Here is a 17,987-nt window from a genome sequence, read left to right on the forward strand (position 1 = left end):
TATCATTTTTTATTTAGTTCTAATGTATACCAGGCATTATATGAATCTGACAATTTTAAGAATAAAAATAAATTACATCCAGCATTCAAAAGGATGTGTGAGCATGCTTTGGTTATACTAGTGGAATTCAACTTAACTCATCAACCTCATACCTTTCTTCTCTCAATTATTAAGAGTGGGTGATTATTTTAAAAATTGCAACTAGAAGATGATAAAGAAGAAAACTGAAATCAATTTGACTCCTTAATCTCATAGCTATTATAAATAAACATATATTTATTTCTAGAATTGATGTATCAGTCCTCTGCAGAATGGTTTAAATCTCATACATAAATGGGAGTACAATGATTTTTCCGCATCCTGTAGTTACCTTTTTATTGGCTCTCTGAAATTAAAAAACATTTCTTAATTTGCTCTGTGAACAAATACCAGTTGAATTTCTAGTATGTGACAGAAACTGGGAATACAGAAAAAAGCTCAACAGACAAAAACATTTACCTTCACAGAGATTACACTTTAATGGTGGGAGGGGTCCAGGTAAGGGAAAATACACGGACTTTTCTTGCGTGGCTGTGATTTTGAGTGCCTCCTTAAGTTGTGTGCCTTAGGTCACTTACTCATCTCACCTAAGCCAAGACTTGAATAGAACAAAACTTCTGTGACTTTGTGTTAGACTAAAATTTCTATGATGTAACTACAAAAATGCAATCCATAAAATGACATATTGGTAAATTGGATTTCAAATTAAAATATTTTCCTCTTCAAAGCAGACTGTAAGAGAATTAAAATCCACAAATTGGTTGAAAATATTTGCAAGTTATGTTATATCTCATAACAGCATACCAAGAATTGTCAAAACCCAGTAAGAAAACAACTCTATTAAAGATAGTACACTTGGCAGGCACGGTGGCTCACGCCTGTAATACCAACACTTTGGGAGGCTAAGGCGGGTGGATCACGAGATCAGGAGATGGAGACCATCCTGGCTAACACAGTGAAACCCCCTCTCTTATTAAAAAAATAAAAAAAAAAATTAGCCGAGCCTGGGCGCCTGTAGTCCCAAGCTACTCGGGAGGCTGAGGCAGGAGAATGGTGTGAACCCAGGAGGCAGAGCTTGTAGTGAGCCTGGGCGACAGAGCAAGACTCCGCCTCAAAAAAAAAAAAAAAAAAAAAAAGGTACATATGGCCAGGAGCGGTGGCTCACAACTGTAATCCCAGCACTTTGGGAGGCCGAGGCGGGCAGATCACAAGGTCAGATAGAGACCATCTGCTAACACGGGGAAACCCCGTATCTACTAAAAATAAAAACATAATTTAAAAAAAATTAGCCAGGCATGGTGTCAGGCGCCTGTAGTCCCAGCTACTGGGGAGGCTGAGGCAGGAGAATGGCGTGAACCCGGGAGGCGGAGCTTGCAGTGAGCCGAGAATGCCCCACTGCACTCCAGCCTGGGCTACAGAGGGAGACTCCATCTCAAAAAAATAAAATAAAAATAAAAATAAAAATAAAATAAATAAAATAAAATAAAATAAAATGTTACACTTGACCAAAAAAAAAAAAAAAAAAAATACAGTGATGGGCATAAAGATGCTCATATTATTATTCATTAAGAAAACATAAAGTTAAATCACAACCAAATACTAGTACATGTGATAAGAATAAATAAAATTAAAAGAATTGATAATGTGAATTGTTTCTCTAATACAATATTGGAGAAATTATAAAATAGACATCCAATTCATACATGGTTACATGTGATTTTCCCTGGGTATCTGTATTTACTGCTTAACAAACTTCCATAAAACAGTAATTTATAACAACTCTTTTTCCCCCAACAATTTAGTAGTTTGAGATAGGTGGCTCTGGTTTAGGCCAGCTAGGAGCTGAGTGATCTTGAATGACATTGCTCATATGCCTGGTGTCTGGCATACTGGATGATCTAGAAGGCCTGAGATGGATTATGCTATTTCTCCTTCATATGGTTATTACCCAATGGCTTTAAATATCATCTTTTTTAAAGTCAGATTTTATCATTGTTATGAGCTATATATAGTCTTAGTCCATTACAAACTTCTGTGGCATCCTAAGAACAGAAACTATGATCTCAAACATTTAACTACTGAACTTTAGTATACAGATATTGGCATTTCTCTTTGCATCTTCCATGTATTTTAAATTTTCTTTTCTTTTTCCCATTTTTTATCACGTCTTGCTGTGAAGAAAAGTGTTACTTAGATTATTCTGCCTAATAATTATTTTTTCAATTTTGTTCCTTTTAAATTTTTTTAACTTAAAATATTGTTTTTACATTTAGTGTTTCCATGATTTTTCACATTGCAAATACTAATATCAAGCCCTCAATAGCTTTATTTTATCTATTATAAATCTATTCAGCTTGTCATCTTTATTTTAACAGCAATTGTACTCCTCAATTATCTAACTATTTTTCCATTAGTGCATTTCCCTTGATGACATCAGTCAATTTAGCAGTTATTAAATATGTACCTGAGGAGAGTGGCAGATGTCCTACTCCTCCTTATGCTCTTCTGTGAATTTAAGATGATTTGTGCTCTAAAGCAGACAGTCTCAGTGCCACAGCCTGGGACTGGCCACTTCCATTTTCTGCATACTGCATCCTTCCATGGTGTACCCTGAGCCTGGGCACTGATCATTTTTTTCCCTGGGTCATCATCTGGTACTGGTATCAGATAGGAGTTTCTGATCACATAGGCACTAATATTTCATTAATATGTCTATTTCCCAATTTCGACACCTGGATCAGATTCTCCACACTGCATTGCCATTTCCCTCCCACAGCAAGTCAAGGCTGCTTTTCCTTCTCTCCATGGGTGACTTTCTCTGTAAAAATCATGACTAATGTATCATATTCATAAATTTTTCCATGACTTCCGTGGTACCACTGTTGATAGGCTTGGAACAAAAGCCTGCTAACAGCCCTAGTTCTAGTTTTTTACCTGTACATTTGCTGAAAATGTACATCAATAGGCTATACTTTTAAAAAACTTTTTTACTAAATTTGTAACTCAATATTTTCCTATTTAAAACTTTTATATTAAGTTCAGGGTACAAGTGCATATAGACTATACTTAAATGGTATGGTGATCTTGATTTCTTACTATAATCACAAAATGAGTAATACAATAATAAATACAAAACTAACACTATGTTAAAAATATATTTGATTTTCTATTTTACTAATTAACCCTGATTTTTAACTTCAGTATATATTATTATTACTCAGAAGTTTGCCTAAAACACAGGTTGCTAAGCCTTAACAATACAATTTCTGATTCTGTACATCTGGGGTGGTGCCAGGGAATTTGCATTTCTAACAATTTCCCAGGTAATAATGATGTGACTTTTTCATTGCTGTAAAATAATTAGGTTTGTCTTTGGACACTTACATTAGCACAGTAGATAGACAGGTTTATCTAAGGTCAAGGCTTACATATTGTCAATCAGGTAACTTCCAAAAGTTTTCTTTATCCTTTTAGTATTCTCTGGAAAATTTCAAATTGTTTTCATTATAGCTAGTATTATACTAGTCCCTCCTTACCTGTGGTTTCGTTTTCCATGGTTTCAGTTTCCTGCAGTCCATTACATCTGAAAATAGACGAGCACAGCACAGGAATATATTTTGAGAACGAGAACCCTAATTCACATAACTTATTACAGTATATTGTTTTAACTGTTCTATTTTATTATTATTACTATTGTTTTTGCTTTTTTTGACGGAGTCTCCCTCTGTTGCCTAAGCTGGAGTGTGGTGGCGCGATCTTGCCTCACTAAAGCCTCCGCCTCCTGGGTTCAAGCAATTCAACTGTCGTGCACTGCCACACTCGGCTAATTTTTGTATTTTTTAGTAGAGATGGGGTTTCACCATGTTGGCCAGGATGGTCTTGATCTCCTGACTTCGTGATCCACCCGCCTTGCCCTCACAAAGTGCTGGGATTAAAGGTGTGAGCCACCATACCCGGCCGATTGTTCTATTTTATTATTAGTTATTATTGTTAATCTCCAACTGTGCCTAATTTATAAATTATACTTTATTACATATGTATGGGAAAGAAACAGTATATATATGGTTTGGTATCCATGGTTTCAGACATTTACTAGGGTTCTTGGAACATATTCCTCAGAGATAGGGAAGGATTACTGTATCTGTATGCAAAAATGTGTGCACAGATACTGTACGTAAACATTTGATGATCATGCTGGATTTTTTTTATTCATCTCAACCGGTCTTTTCTTCCCCCTTTTCCATCCTACTCTTTTTTCAAGACGCTGAAATATATAAATATATATACTAATTCAGTGAGTTCTTTTTCTCTCTCTGAGTCATAGTTCCCTAGAGAAACAGAAATAAAGGAAATCATCTATCTATCTATCTATATAGAAAAACATTTTTAAGACGTTGGGATATGTGATTGTGAGGACTGGCAAGTTCAAAATCTGCAAGACTGGTCAACAGCTGGAAATTCTGGCAAGAACGGGTGTTGCAATCTTTCTTGGGTTAAAGGCTGTCTGGATGATGAATTCTTTTCCCCCAGAGAGACCTCTTTTCTTTTAAGGATTTCAACTGATTGGATGGAGTCTATGCATATTATGGAGGGTAATCTGCTTTACTAAATGATTACTAATATAAATGTTAATCATGTCTCTAAAACTACCTTCATAGTGATACAGGAGCTAAAAAGAAATTATTTAGGCAGTTGGTGAGGGTAAGAGAGTCCTTGGTAAGCCTTCCCTTTTAACAAAAACGCAATCCCCAAATTGTTTCTTTCCTAACAAAGAGCAGCCTGAAAAAGCAAACTGCAGAGGTAGAAAAGCAAGCTAGAACCTTGCAAGGGTGAATGCCAGCAGCTGTGCCAATAAGAAAAGGTTACCTAGGGGCCAGCCATGTTCAACATGGAGGCCTCATCTTCTCTTTGTCAACCACGTGTACAGTAAAGAAACAGGCAACATGGTGCCGACTAGATAGAGAACCCATCTGTATAATAAAAGATTAAGGTGGGGCGTCCAGCTTCTTCCTGCTCTATACAAATGGCACATCTGGTCCAACCAATCTCTGGTGCCCTCAAATCAGACATCGCCTCCTCAAACTCACCTATAAAATCCCGTGCATTTCACCAGGGAACCAGAAGACCCACTCAGTAGCCCCTCTTTCTCTGCAGCAGGGAGAGCTTTTCTCTTTCTTCGCCTATTAACCCTCTGCTTTTTTTTTTTTTTTTTTTGAGAGGAAGTCTTGCTCTGTCGCCCAGTGGAGTGCAGTGGCAAGATCTCAGCTCACTGCAAGCTCCGCCTCCTGGGTTGACGCCATTCTCCTGCCTCAGCCTCCCCGAGTAGCTGGGACTACAGGCGCCGCCACCTCGCCCGGCTAGTTTTTTGTATTGTTTTAGTAGAGAGGGGGTTTCACCATGTTAGCCAGGATGGTCTCGATCTCCTGACCTCGTGATCTTCCCGTCTCAGCCTCCCAAAGTAACCCTCTGCTCTTAACCTTACTCCACATGCGTCAGTGTCCTTGATATCATCAGCATGAGGCAACGAACCTCAGGTATTACCCCCGAGGAAGCACGTGGCTTCAACAGCAACACCCAGAACAGTGTTTGACTAAAAACTGGGTACTATAACACAACCTAATTGACGCCTAAAATTAACCTTCATATTCTCTAACATCTAGGCTTATTAAATGGTGAATTCTAGCAGGAGTTATTAGGGAGGGAGAAGCAAGACATCGAAAAAATCAGCCCTTTGGTTTCGTATTGGCTGTGTTACCATGGACTTCACAGCTCCGGCCAAGGAGACCCTGTACATTGTGACTCTATCTTTCCAGTTCCAGTACTTACTCTCCCTGTATCTGACCTATTTCCAGAGAGGAGTGGTGACAGACCTCCTCCTCCTCTTACCAGCTCCCTGATACTGCACCATTCTTTATATTTTGTCTAAATTCTCCTCACATCTTTAAAAATACCCCCTTTATTAAAATCTCCCTAAAACATCCACTTTGACCATGGGTTATTTTTCCTGCCATAACTGGACAGTAAAAACAAACTATGGGTTTGGAAATTAGTAGATTACTCCTGTGGATACTCAAATCTCTAAAGCAAAGCCACAGATATTTCTTCTACTCTTTGAGAATTTCCCTTTCATTCTTAGAAATTTCAACCATTCAATATAATTCCCAGTTTTACTTTTGGACCCCCTTTGTTTGCAAGGATATCGTTTCCCAATGCTCAATTTGCTAACATCATGAAACAGGCTTGATATTTGGAAGTACATCAAGTCCTGAAATTAAGGTGAATAATACTACAGAAAACAGAAAATAATCTTCACTATCAAACTGCTTCAATCATACTTCGCTATGGTGGAAGCAAAAGACAGGCTTTCTTTCAGGTCAGCAGTTGGTGCCATTTCTGCATCTGTGCTGAGGAAATATAGCACTTTTATTTACTTTCTTTCACATCCATCACTTGATTCTTCTAAATGGCAAATATATTTCTTCTTGCATTGTTGACAGAATTGGTGAAGCCAGCACTGCATCTGAGCCTTTTTTAAAGACTGAGAGCAATGTACTGTCCTTGTGCTTACTGCTCATCTTGCTTCTCCCCGACACTCTGACCAAATACTTTGCGGGCTTCCACTATGGGTAAGGTTAAAATTGGTAATGTGGCACCCAAAAACTACAACACAAGAAGAGACTTTGCAGTTGTTTTCTATTGCTCGTGTACTTATTTTTCCAAATGTAGTTTCTAGAACCAGTTAGCACAGAAAGTTATAAACATTATATAATTATTCATCTAAATGAACTGTAATAATAACTACAAAAAATTATGTCTACTGGCTGTAACATAACTTAATAGTTATTCTGTTTGTATGTACTTAGATAGCTTCCAGAGGTTTGTGGCTAAATGATCCCTAATAATTATTCTTATTTTCAAATTTAAATGCCAATTGCTGAATATATACATACAATAAGGCTTTATAACTATGTGTATTAGTTAGCTAAGAATGTCATAACAAAATGTGATAGACTATGTGGGTTAAACAATAGAAATGCATTTTCTCACAGCTTTAAAAAGGCTCTAAGTCTGATATCAAGGTGTTAGCAAATTTGGTTTTTCCTAAAGTCTATCTCCTTTTCTTTCAGATGGCTGCCTTCTTCCTGTGTCCTCACATGGTCTTTTCTCTGTACCTGTGCATCCTGTGTCTCTATGTCCAAATTTTCTTTTTAAAATAATGACACCAGTCCTACTGAATGAAGGTCCACTCATATGACTTCATCTAAGCTTAATTACCACTCTATAGGCCCTATTTCTAAATAGGGTCATATTCTGTGCAACTGAGTATTAGGTCTTCAACCTATGAATTTTGGGGGAACAAAATTCAGCACATAACTCTATATATCAGAAAAATAAAGTATATACCTATATCTGCTTATCTGTGTAAAAGGAGTAGAGAAAGAATAAATTTTTAAGTTCATGAGATGATTTCTTACAGGGATGTGTGATAATGGATGGGCAAGGATGAAGATAGACTAGAATAGAAGGAATAAGACAGGAGTAAAATTTCCAAGTTTGCCATTTTTTACAGTACATATGTTTAGAAACAGATTAATATTTCAGATACATGATAGATATATGTATATTTTATAATATATACATATACAAAAACATGATAAAATCATCAGTGATAGAGGAAAATGTAGAATAAATTATAAATAGAAATAAGTATATTTCAAATGACTGACAACTTTATACATGTTATGTTCATATGCATTTATTCATCTGTATACTTATTGAAACTTTTAGTAGGACTTTCTAAAATGTGAAATATGAGATAATTTATATATGTTAAATAATTTAATATTTTTGTTATTTATATTCTCAATAATTATGTTTTATCAATTCTTATTGCTTCTTATATTTGCACTTATAAAAGCAGCACTTCAAGTATAATATTTTTATGAAACTTAAACTCCTTTTTCCTTTGTACTTTTCACTACTTTTATGCGAATAAAAGCCTCCCTCTTTTTTTTTTTTTTTCTGAGATGGAGTTTCTCTTGTTTCCCAGGCTGCAGTGCAATGGTGTGATCTCGGCTCACCACAACCAACCTACACTTCCTGGGTACAAGCGATTCTCCTTCCTCAGCGTCCCGAGCAGCTGGGATTACAGGCATGCGCCACCACGCCTGGTCAATTTTGTACTTTTAGCAGAGACAGGGTTTCTCTATATTTGTTGGGCTAGTCTCAAACTCCCGACCTCAGGTGATCCACCCGCCTCGGCCTCCCAAATTGCCTGGATTACACGCACCATTAGACATATGTGGGTATTTTCTTGGTCTTACATATACACAGGTGCCAACAAGCACTTTGCAAGACACTTAAGGAAAATCCACTTATTTGAACAACACACCAGAGTAAACATCATTTGTTTATATATCAATGATTGGTAACTTTCTGTTTCTTCTGTTAGAAACAATTGAATAATTTTCATTACCTTGGCATTCAAAATGTATTTTTATCTTATAGGACCAGAAGACCAGAGACTGTATACTTCTTCTCTAACCCCATCTGTTTGAATCTAGAGTTAAGCATCCAAAAATTGTCCATAAACACGTATATGTTACTCTGGACAATTAATTGAATAAATAATCCTTTCATCCAGCTGTTAAAGTCCATAATTTATTATTAATATTCTAATTTACTTATGAAACTAATCAGATTCATTTCATGTTATCTATCACTACTCCAAACATATTCCCAATGCAGTCTGTAGACATCTAATAAAGTCAAAGTATTTAGACATTGGAAACATAATATCATTAGCGATGAATATGTGAGCATTTAAAACTTAAATATTTTAAACTAGCTGGTTATTTTGCCTGTTAGTTGATGCAGTTTCTTCACAGTGTCAATGGTCTTTACAATTTGGTATGTTTTTGCAGTGACTGGTACCAGTTGTTCCTTTCCATATTTAGTGCTTCCTTCAAGAGCTCTTGTAAGGCAGGCCTGGTGGTGACAAAATTTCTCAGCATTTGCCTGTCTGTAAAGTATTTTATTTCTCCTTTGCTTATGAAGCTTACTTTGGCTGGATATGAAATTCTGGGTTGAAATTTTTCTCGTTAAGAATGCTGAATATTGGCCCCCACTGTCTTCTGGCTTGTAGGGTTTCTGCTGAGAGATCTGCTGTTAGTCTGATGGGTTTCCTTTTGTGGGTAATCTGACCTTTCTCTCTAGCTGCCCTTAACATTTTTTCCTTCATTTCAACCTCAGTGAATTTGACAATTATGTGTCTTGGGGTTGCTCTTCTTGAGGAGTATCTTTGTGATATTCTTTGTATTTCCTGAATTTAAATGTTGGCTTGCCTTGACAGGTTGGGAAGTTCTCCTGGATAATATCCTGAAGAGTGTTCTCCAACTTGGTTCCATTCTCCCTGTCACTTTCAGGTACACCAATCAAATGTAGATTTGGTCTTTTCACATAGTCCCTTCTTTCTTGGAAACTTTCTTCATTTCTTTTCACTCTTTTTTCTCTAATCTTGTCTTCTTACTTTATTTCCTCAAGTTGATCTTTAATCTCTAATATCCTTTCTTCCACTTGATTGATTTGGCTATTGATACTTATGCATGCTTCAGGAAGTTCTCGTGCTGTGATTTTTAGCTCCATCAGGTCGCTTTTGTTCTTCTCTAAACTGGTTATTCTAGTTAGCAATTCATCTAACCGTTTTTCAAGGTTCTTAGCTTCCTCTCAGTGGGTTAGAACATGCTCCTTTAGCTTGGAAGAGTTTGTTATTACCCACCTTCTGAAGCCTACTTCTATCAATCCATCAAACTCATTCTCTGTCCAATTTTGTTCCCTTGCTGGTGAGGAGTTGTGATCCTTTGGAGGAGAAGAGGTGTTATGGTTTTTTGAATTTTCAGCCTTTTTCCGCTGGTTTCTCCCCATCTTCGTGGATTTATCTACCTTTAGTTTTTGAAATCGGTGACCTTTGGATGAGGTCTCTGAGTAGACATCCGTTTTTTTGATGTTGATACTATTCCTTTCTGTTTGTTAGTTTTCCTTCTAACAGTCAGGCGCCTCTGCTGCAGGTCTGCTGGAGTTTGCTGGAGGTCCACACCAGACCCTGTTTGCCTGGGTATCATTGGCGGAGCCTGCAGAAGAGCAAAGATGGCTCCCTGTTCCTTCCTCTGGAAGCTTCATCCCATAGGGGCACCTGCCAGATGCCAGCCAGAGCACTCCTGTATGAGGTGCCTGTCGGCCCCTACTGGAAAGGTGTCTCCCAGTCAGGATACACAGGAGTCAGGGACCCACTTGAGGAGGCAGTCTGTCCCTTATCAAAGACACACATAAGCTCAAGATAAAGGGATTGGAGGAATATTTACCAAGCAAATGGAAAGAAAAAAAAAAAAAAAGCAGGGGTTGCAATCCTAGTCTCTGATAAAACAGACTTTAAACCAACAAAGATCAAAAGAGACAAAGAAGGGCATTACATAATGGTAAATGGATTAATGCAATAAGAAAAGATAACTATTCCAAATATATATGCACACAATACAGAAGCACCCAGATTCATAAAGCAAGTCGTTAGAGACTTACAAAGAGACTTAGACTCCCACACAATAATAGTGGGAGATTTTAACACACCTCTGTCATTATTAGACAGATCAACGAGACAGAAAATTAACAAGGATATCCAGTACTTGAACTCAGTTCTGGATGAAGCGGATCTAATAGACATCCATGGAACTCTCCACCCCAAATCAACAGAATGTACATTCTTCTCAGCACCACATCACATTTATTCTAAAATTGACCACATAATTGGAAGCAAAACACTCCTCAGCAAATGGAAAAGAACAGAAATCACAACAAACTGTCTCTCAGACCACAGTGGAATTAATTTAGAACTCAGGATTAAGAAACTCACTCAAAACTGCACCACTACATGGAAACTGAACAACATGCTCCTGACTGACTACTGAGTACATAACGAAATGAAGGCAGAAATAAAGATGTTCTTTGAAACCAATGAGAACAAAGACAAAATGTACCAGAATCTCTGGGACACATTTGAAGCAGGGTGTAGAGGGAAATTTATAGCACTAAATGCCCAGGACAGAAAGCAGGAAATATCTATAATCGACACCCTAAAGTCACAATTAAAAGAACTAGATGAGCAAGAGCAAATAAATTCAAAAGCTAGCAGAAGGCAAGAAATAACAAAGATCACAACAGAACTGAAGGAGACAGAAACACGAAAATCCCTTCAAAAATTATCAATGAATCCAGGAGCTAGTTTTTTGAAGAGATCAACAAAATAGATAAACTGCTAACAAGACTAATAAAGAAGAATTAGAGAGAATAAAAAAGAAAAGAGAGAAGAATCAAATGATGCAATACAAAATGATAAAGGGGATATCACCTCTGATCCCACAGAAATAGAAACTACCAATAGAGAATACTATAAAAACTCCTATGTAAATAAACTAGAAAATCTAGAAGAAATTGATAAGTTCCTGGACACATACACCCTCCCAAGACTAAACCAAGAAGAAGTTGAATCTCTGAATAGAGCAATAACAAGTTCTCAAAATTGAGGCAGCAATTAATAGCCTACCAACCAAAAAAATCCACAACTGAATTCTACCAGAGGTACAAACAGGAGCTGGTACCATTCCTTCTGAAACTATTCTAATAGAAAAAGAGGGACTCCTCCCTAACTCATTTTATGAGGCCAGCATCATCCTGATACCAAAACCTGACAGAGACACAACAAAAAAAGGAAAATTTCAGGTTAATATCCCTGATGAACATCAATGCGAAAATCCTCAATAAAATATTGGCAAGCTGAATTCAGCAGCACATCAAAAAGTTTATCCAGCATGATCAAGTCAGCTTCATCCCTGGGATGAAAGGCTGGTTTAACATAGGCAAATAAGTAAATGAAATCCATCACATAAACAGAACCAATGACAAAAACCAAATGATTATCTCAATAGATGCAGAAAAGGCCTTCGACAAAATTCAACAGCCTTTCATGCTAAAAACACTCAATAAACTAGGTATTGATGAAACGTATCTCAAAATAATAAGAGCTATTTATGACAAATCCACAGCCAACATCATACTAACTAGGCAAAAACTAGAGACGTTCCCTTTGAAAACCAGTACAAGACAAGGATTCCCTCTCTCACCACTCCTATTCAACATAGTATTGGAAATTCTGGCCAGGGCAATCAGGCAAGAGAAAGAAATAAAGGCTATTCAATTAGGAAAGAGGAAATCAAATTGTGCCTGCTTGCAGATGACATGATTGTATATTTAGAAAATCCTATCATCTCAGCCTAAAATCTCTTTAAGTTGATAAGCAACTTTAGCAAAGTCTCAGGATACAAAATCAATGTGCAAAAATCACAAGCATTCCTATACACCAATAACAGACAAACAGAGAGACAAATCATGAGTGAACTCCCATTCACAATCGCTACAAAGAGAATAAAATACCTAGGAATACAACTTACAAGGGATGTGAAATACTTCTTCAAGGAGAACTACAAACCACTGCTTAAGGAAGTAAGAGAGGACACAAACAAATGGAAAAACATTCCATGCTCATGGATAGGAAGAATCAATATTGTGAAAATGGCCATACTGCCCAAAGAAATTTACAGATTCAATGCTGTCTGCATCAAGCTACTATCAACTTTCGTCACAGAATTGGAAAAAAACTATTTTAAATTTAATATGGAACCAAAAAGAGCCCGCATAGCCATGATGATCCTAAGCAAAAAGAACAAAGCTGGAGACAATCATGCTACCTGACTTCAAACTATACTAAAGTATACACTAAAGTATACAGTAACATAAATAACATGTAATGGTACCAAAACAGATATATAGACCAATGAAACAGAACAGAGGCCTCAGAAATAATACCATACTTCTACAATCATCAGATCTTTGACAAACCTGACAAAAACAGGCAATGCGGAAAGGATTCCCTATTTAATAAATGGTGTTGGGAAAACTGGCTAGCCAAATGCAAAATACTGAAACTGGATTCATTCCTAACACCTTATACAAAAATTAACTCAAGAAGGATTAAACACTTAAACGTAACACCTAAAACCATAAAAATCCTAGAAGAAAACCTAGGCAATACCATTCAGGACATAGGCATGGGCAAAGACTTCATGACTAAAACACCAAAAGCCATGGCAACAAAAGCCGAAATAGACAAATGGGATCTAATTAAACTAAAGAGCTTCTGCACAGCAAAAGAAACTATCATCAGAGTGAACAGGCAACCTACAGAATGGGAGAAAATTTTTGCAATCTATCCACCTGTAAAGGGCTAATATCCAGAGTCTACAAAGAACTTAAACAAATTTACAAGAAAAAAAACAAACAACCGCATCAAAAAGTGGGAGAAGGATATGAACAGACACTTCTCAAAAGAAGACATTTATGCAGCCAACAAACAGAAGAAAAAAAGCTCATTACCACTGGTCATTAGAGAAATGCAAATCAAAACCACAATGAGATACCATCTCACACCAGTTAGAATGGTGATCATTAAAAAGTCAGGAAACAACAGATGCTGGAGAGAATGTAGAGAAATAGGAATGCTTTTACACTTTTGGTGGGAGTGTAAATTACTTCAACCATTGTGGAAAACAGCGTGGCATTTTCTCAAGGATCTAGAACTAGAAATACCATTTGACCCAGCAATCCCATTACTGGGTATATACCCAAAGGATTACAAATCATGCTGCTATAAAGACACATGCACAAATATGTTTATTGCAGCATTGTTCACAATAGCAAAGACTTGGAACCAACCCAAATGCCCATCAATGATAGACTGGATAAAGAAAATGTGGTACATATACACCATTAAATACTATGCAGTCACGAAAAAGGATGAGTTCATGTCCTTTGCAGAGACATGGATGGAGCTGGAAACCATCATTCTCAGCAAACTAACACAAGAACAGAAATCCAAACACCACATACTCTCCCTTATAAGTGGGAGTTGAACAATGAGAACACATGGACACAGGGAGGGGAATATCACACACTGGAGCATGTCAGGGGTAGGGGGCTAGGGGAGAGATAGCATTAGGAGAAATACCTAATATAGATGACGGGCTGATGGGTGCAGCAAACCACCATGGCACATGTATATGTGCATAACAAACCTGCAGGTTCTGCACCTGTACTTCAGAACATAAAGCATAAAGGAAGAAAAAATATTTTAAACTAGATATCCTAGTTTCAGGACAAGTATCACCATTTAGTTGTAACTATAATTTGAGTAAGCCAGACTTGTACTTCTGTTTTGACATTGACTATACTCTGACCCTCTCATCAGTTTTCTTATGTTGAACAACACTCTACTCTTGTATAAAATAGATATGGGGCTATTGATGTAATAGTGTAGTGTCTTGGAGTTTCAGATTTTTCATCTCTAAAGAAGGAATAGATAAAACAACTGCACAGGGAAGAAAGACTGTGAGGACTTAATTTTTTTTTTTTTTTCACTTGCCTCAATTTGGAGTCTCCACTAATAATAGAGATAAACCTGAAGAGAAGCACTGAAGAACACAGTAGAAAGAGACTACATGTATTTCTAAGATAGGAAGAGTGTAGATGATAAATCATTCACAGAACTGCTGAATATCCTGGAGTTTTTCATATTAATATCAGCATTGTTTCTTTCTTTAGAAATTTGGAGAAGACAATATACTATATGTGTACTTTATGTATATCATAATACATAGTTTTGATAATCCATTTTGGTGTTTCTTATTTAGTAAAGAAAGTTATCTTTCAGCTTTTCTAGTTGATAACTTTCTTTTTTTAAAAAAAAAAAATGCATCCTCCCTTAGCTATATAGAACACTGTGTCTTCTATTAATCACCCTTTAGATACTTGGCAATGTCCAATATCCATGGGCTGTTTTATATATTGCCAGTTAAGATGTCAGCCAGAATTGTAGGTTGCATAGACTATAAACCTAAACAATTATATTTTACAAAATAAACTATTACAGCTATTAATCTAGCTGGGAAGTGACAGGAGCAATTTTGTATTTTAGAAAGTCAACTGCAGTTCAGAGAAGAGAAAGGATTTAAAAGGGGTCATACTAGAAAAAAGTTTTACGTGGCAGTTGTAGTAATTGAAATGAGATATGGTAATATGAACGAAGGGAAAGGCAATAGAAATAAAAACTACAATATAAACTCAAGTGATATTAAAGGGAAAGATTTGACAGAATATAGTGACTTATTGGTTAGGAGTGTGTGAGCAAAAAAATAGGAATGAAGGTAATGTTATTGATTGGGAAGGTCATGGTAGCATTAGCAGAGAATACAGGAGGAGGATAAGATTTTGTAAAGAGTATGCTTGTTTTTGTTTGGACACAGTGATTTTTGAAGCATATGTTCGTGGAAACTTTGATATTTTTTCCCAAGAATGTTCTGCCATATACCCAACTTAGCATCATTACTTAGACCTTTAAATGTTGTGGCTGATTTTTACTTAAGAAAAAGAATGCATGTATATTTGAACATTGGTGAATTATTCATATATATGTAAAGAATTTTTATATATGACAAGTACATATTTATATAATACATATATAATAGATAAAAATTCTTATACATTTCTAAATATATGTCAAAATAGATATAAATATATATCAAATGCATATATTTGATACATATAAATTCTTCACATATATACAACCTTCTCAATCTTTACTCTGTGTTCTGTTTCTGGTATCAGAAACTCATATACCTCTATATGTCTCTTAACTTTTAAAAATTGCTAAAGAAACTCAATTTATTTCATATTCTTCTATAGCTTATAAATTTTTCAATACTTTCTTTTTAAACAATTTCAATTCTTTTGGTGTCATTTTTTAGTACTACTTCTTTCATATTTCGTCACAGTCACTCTCCTATCTGGCATCAATGGCTCCCATATCAAACACTTTCAGGCCAGGTGCGGTGGCTCACGCTATAATTCCAACATTTTGAGAGCCCGAGGCATGCAGATCACCTGAGATCAGGAGTTCAAGACCAGCCTGACCAACGTGATAAAACCCCGTCTCTACTACAAATGCAAAACCTAGCCAGGCATGGTGGCGTGCCTTGTAGTCTCAGCTACTCAGGAGGATGAGGCAGGAGAATCGTTTGAACCCTGGGAGGCAGAGGTTGCAGTGAGCTGAGATCGCGCCACTGCACTACAGCCTGGGTGACAGAGCAAGACTCCATGAAAAAACAAAACAAAACAAAAACACTTTCATATCCATCGAGATCGAGTAGCTAAAATGTAACTACTGTAAGAAGATGCTGTCTCTTCCTAAGCATTTTCTCTACTCATCCAGACCTTTCCTCTCATGCCATCCTTGTCAAAAGGAACCTCTGGTAAAGTTGTTATTTTTATTAAATGTGGATCAAATATATTTACCATACATTCATTAGTGTGCTAGTGTGTGGTTGGTTCTACTTGTTAACTTCAGCGATTGTAGAGTTTTTGTTATAGTTTAGCATTGTTCTACTGTTCGTGCTTCCCTATTTTTATTTTCTTTAAACATTTAGTAAGTTTTTAGAAAAAAGAACTAAAAAATTGCATTCCTGACATTTTTTTTACCAGGGAATCACACCTTATTTTTAATGTGATATATATATATATTATATATATAATATATTGTATATATTTTATATATGTATATTCATGCAAGTAGTTCTTCAACTGACAGTGTTATTTTCCTGCTGAACACACATATCATCAATAATAATGTTGGCATCTCTTTTCCAATATTTATTTTCCTTATTTTTCGTTAGTTTTCATCAATAATTTATAAAACAATAGATGGCACAGTGTAGTGATGGTCACAATTAAATCACACATAAATATCATGCTAACATCGTTTATGTTTTATTCTGCTACTCATAATAGAAACTGAACCAAAGAGATCCTGGAGGTAGAAGTACAAGCTCTGAAGCTGCTCAATGGTCAGCAGAAGTTGAAGTTCTTTCTACCTTACTGCTCTGCCGTTCTTTTCTGAGGATTTTGTCTTCATAGTTGCAAGACGATTACTGCACTTACAGCAATCACGTCTTAAACCCCAGAAGGAAAAAGGTGACTGGAAAAGATAAAAAGTTAATGAGTTTCTTTTGATGTTTTGTTTTCTTCACTGAGTAAAAAATACCCTAATCAACATCTCATACTTCTTTCTCTGGATCAGACAAGGACTATTAATAAAGTGAAATTGGCCACATGTAGAAAACTAGAAGCGATTGCTATCAACACTGTGTAAGGTGTTGATTATAGGATTGCATCTTTTAAAATTATGACTTATGCTTCTATTTTCATATTCTTAAAACTATTAGTAAAGTTATGAATGGACAGTGAATATTTTAAATGTCATTTTCTTGTCTATTAAGATAATTTGTTTATATATTTTTATAAAATCACCTAGAAAATAAAATAAATTTTTCGAAATCGCCACAACGTTTTTATAATTTGCAATTTGTAATCACTTGCTTGGTCCTAAGTGAGTTTAGTTTTGTAATTTCTTTAGTTTTGTTGTTTCAAGGGTCAGTTTAGACTAGCTTTATTAAATGAATTGGACTGCATCTTTTTTCTTTAAACTAGGAAAGCTTTAATATCCTGTAATACTTTGCTTACAGATTTTTATTGCAAAAAATTCAGTTTCAGAATATTTTATTGCAATTCTATGAAACAGTTTACAACCTGACCAGATCCTTGGTCTAAAAAGAAATTCCACCTTAATAGATAAAGGCATTTTATAATACTCATATACAATTAAAATATACTCATAATATTGAAGTTTGTGAATATTTAGAAATTATATTACATTGAGTTTATGTAATCATTTTTGTTCAATCATCTTTGTCACTGAGACTATAGGTGCTTGTCTTTTTCTAACAGTTTAA

The sequence above is a fragment of the Piliocolobus tephrosceles genome, chromosome 15 (assembly GCF_002776525.5).
Source record: "Piliocolobus tephrosceles isolate RC106 chromosome 15, ASM277652v3, whole genome shotgun sequence".
NCBI classification, from domain to species: domain Eukaryota; kingdom Metazoa; phylum Chordata; class Mammalia; order Primates; family Cercopithecidae; genus Piliocolobus; species Piliocolobus tephrosceles.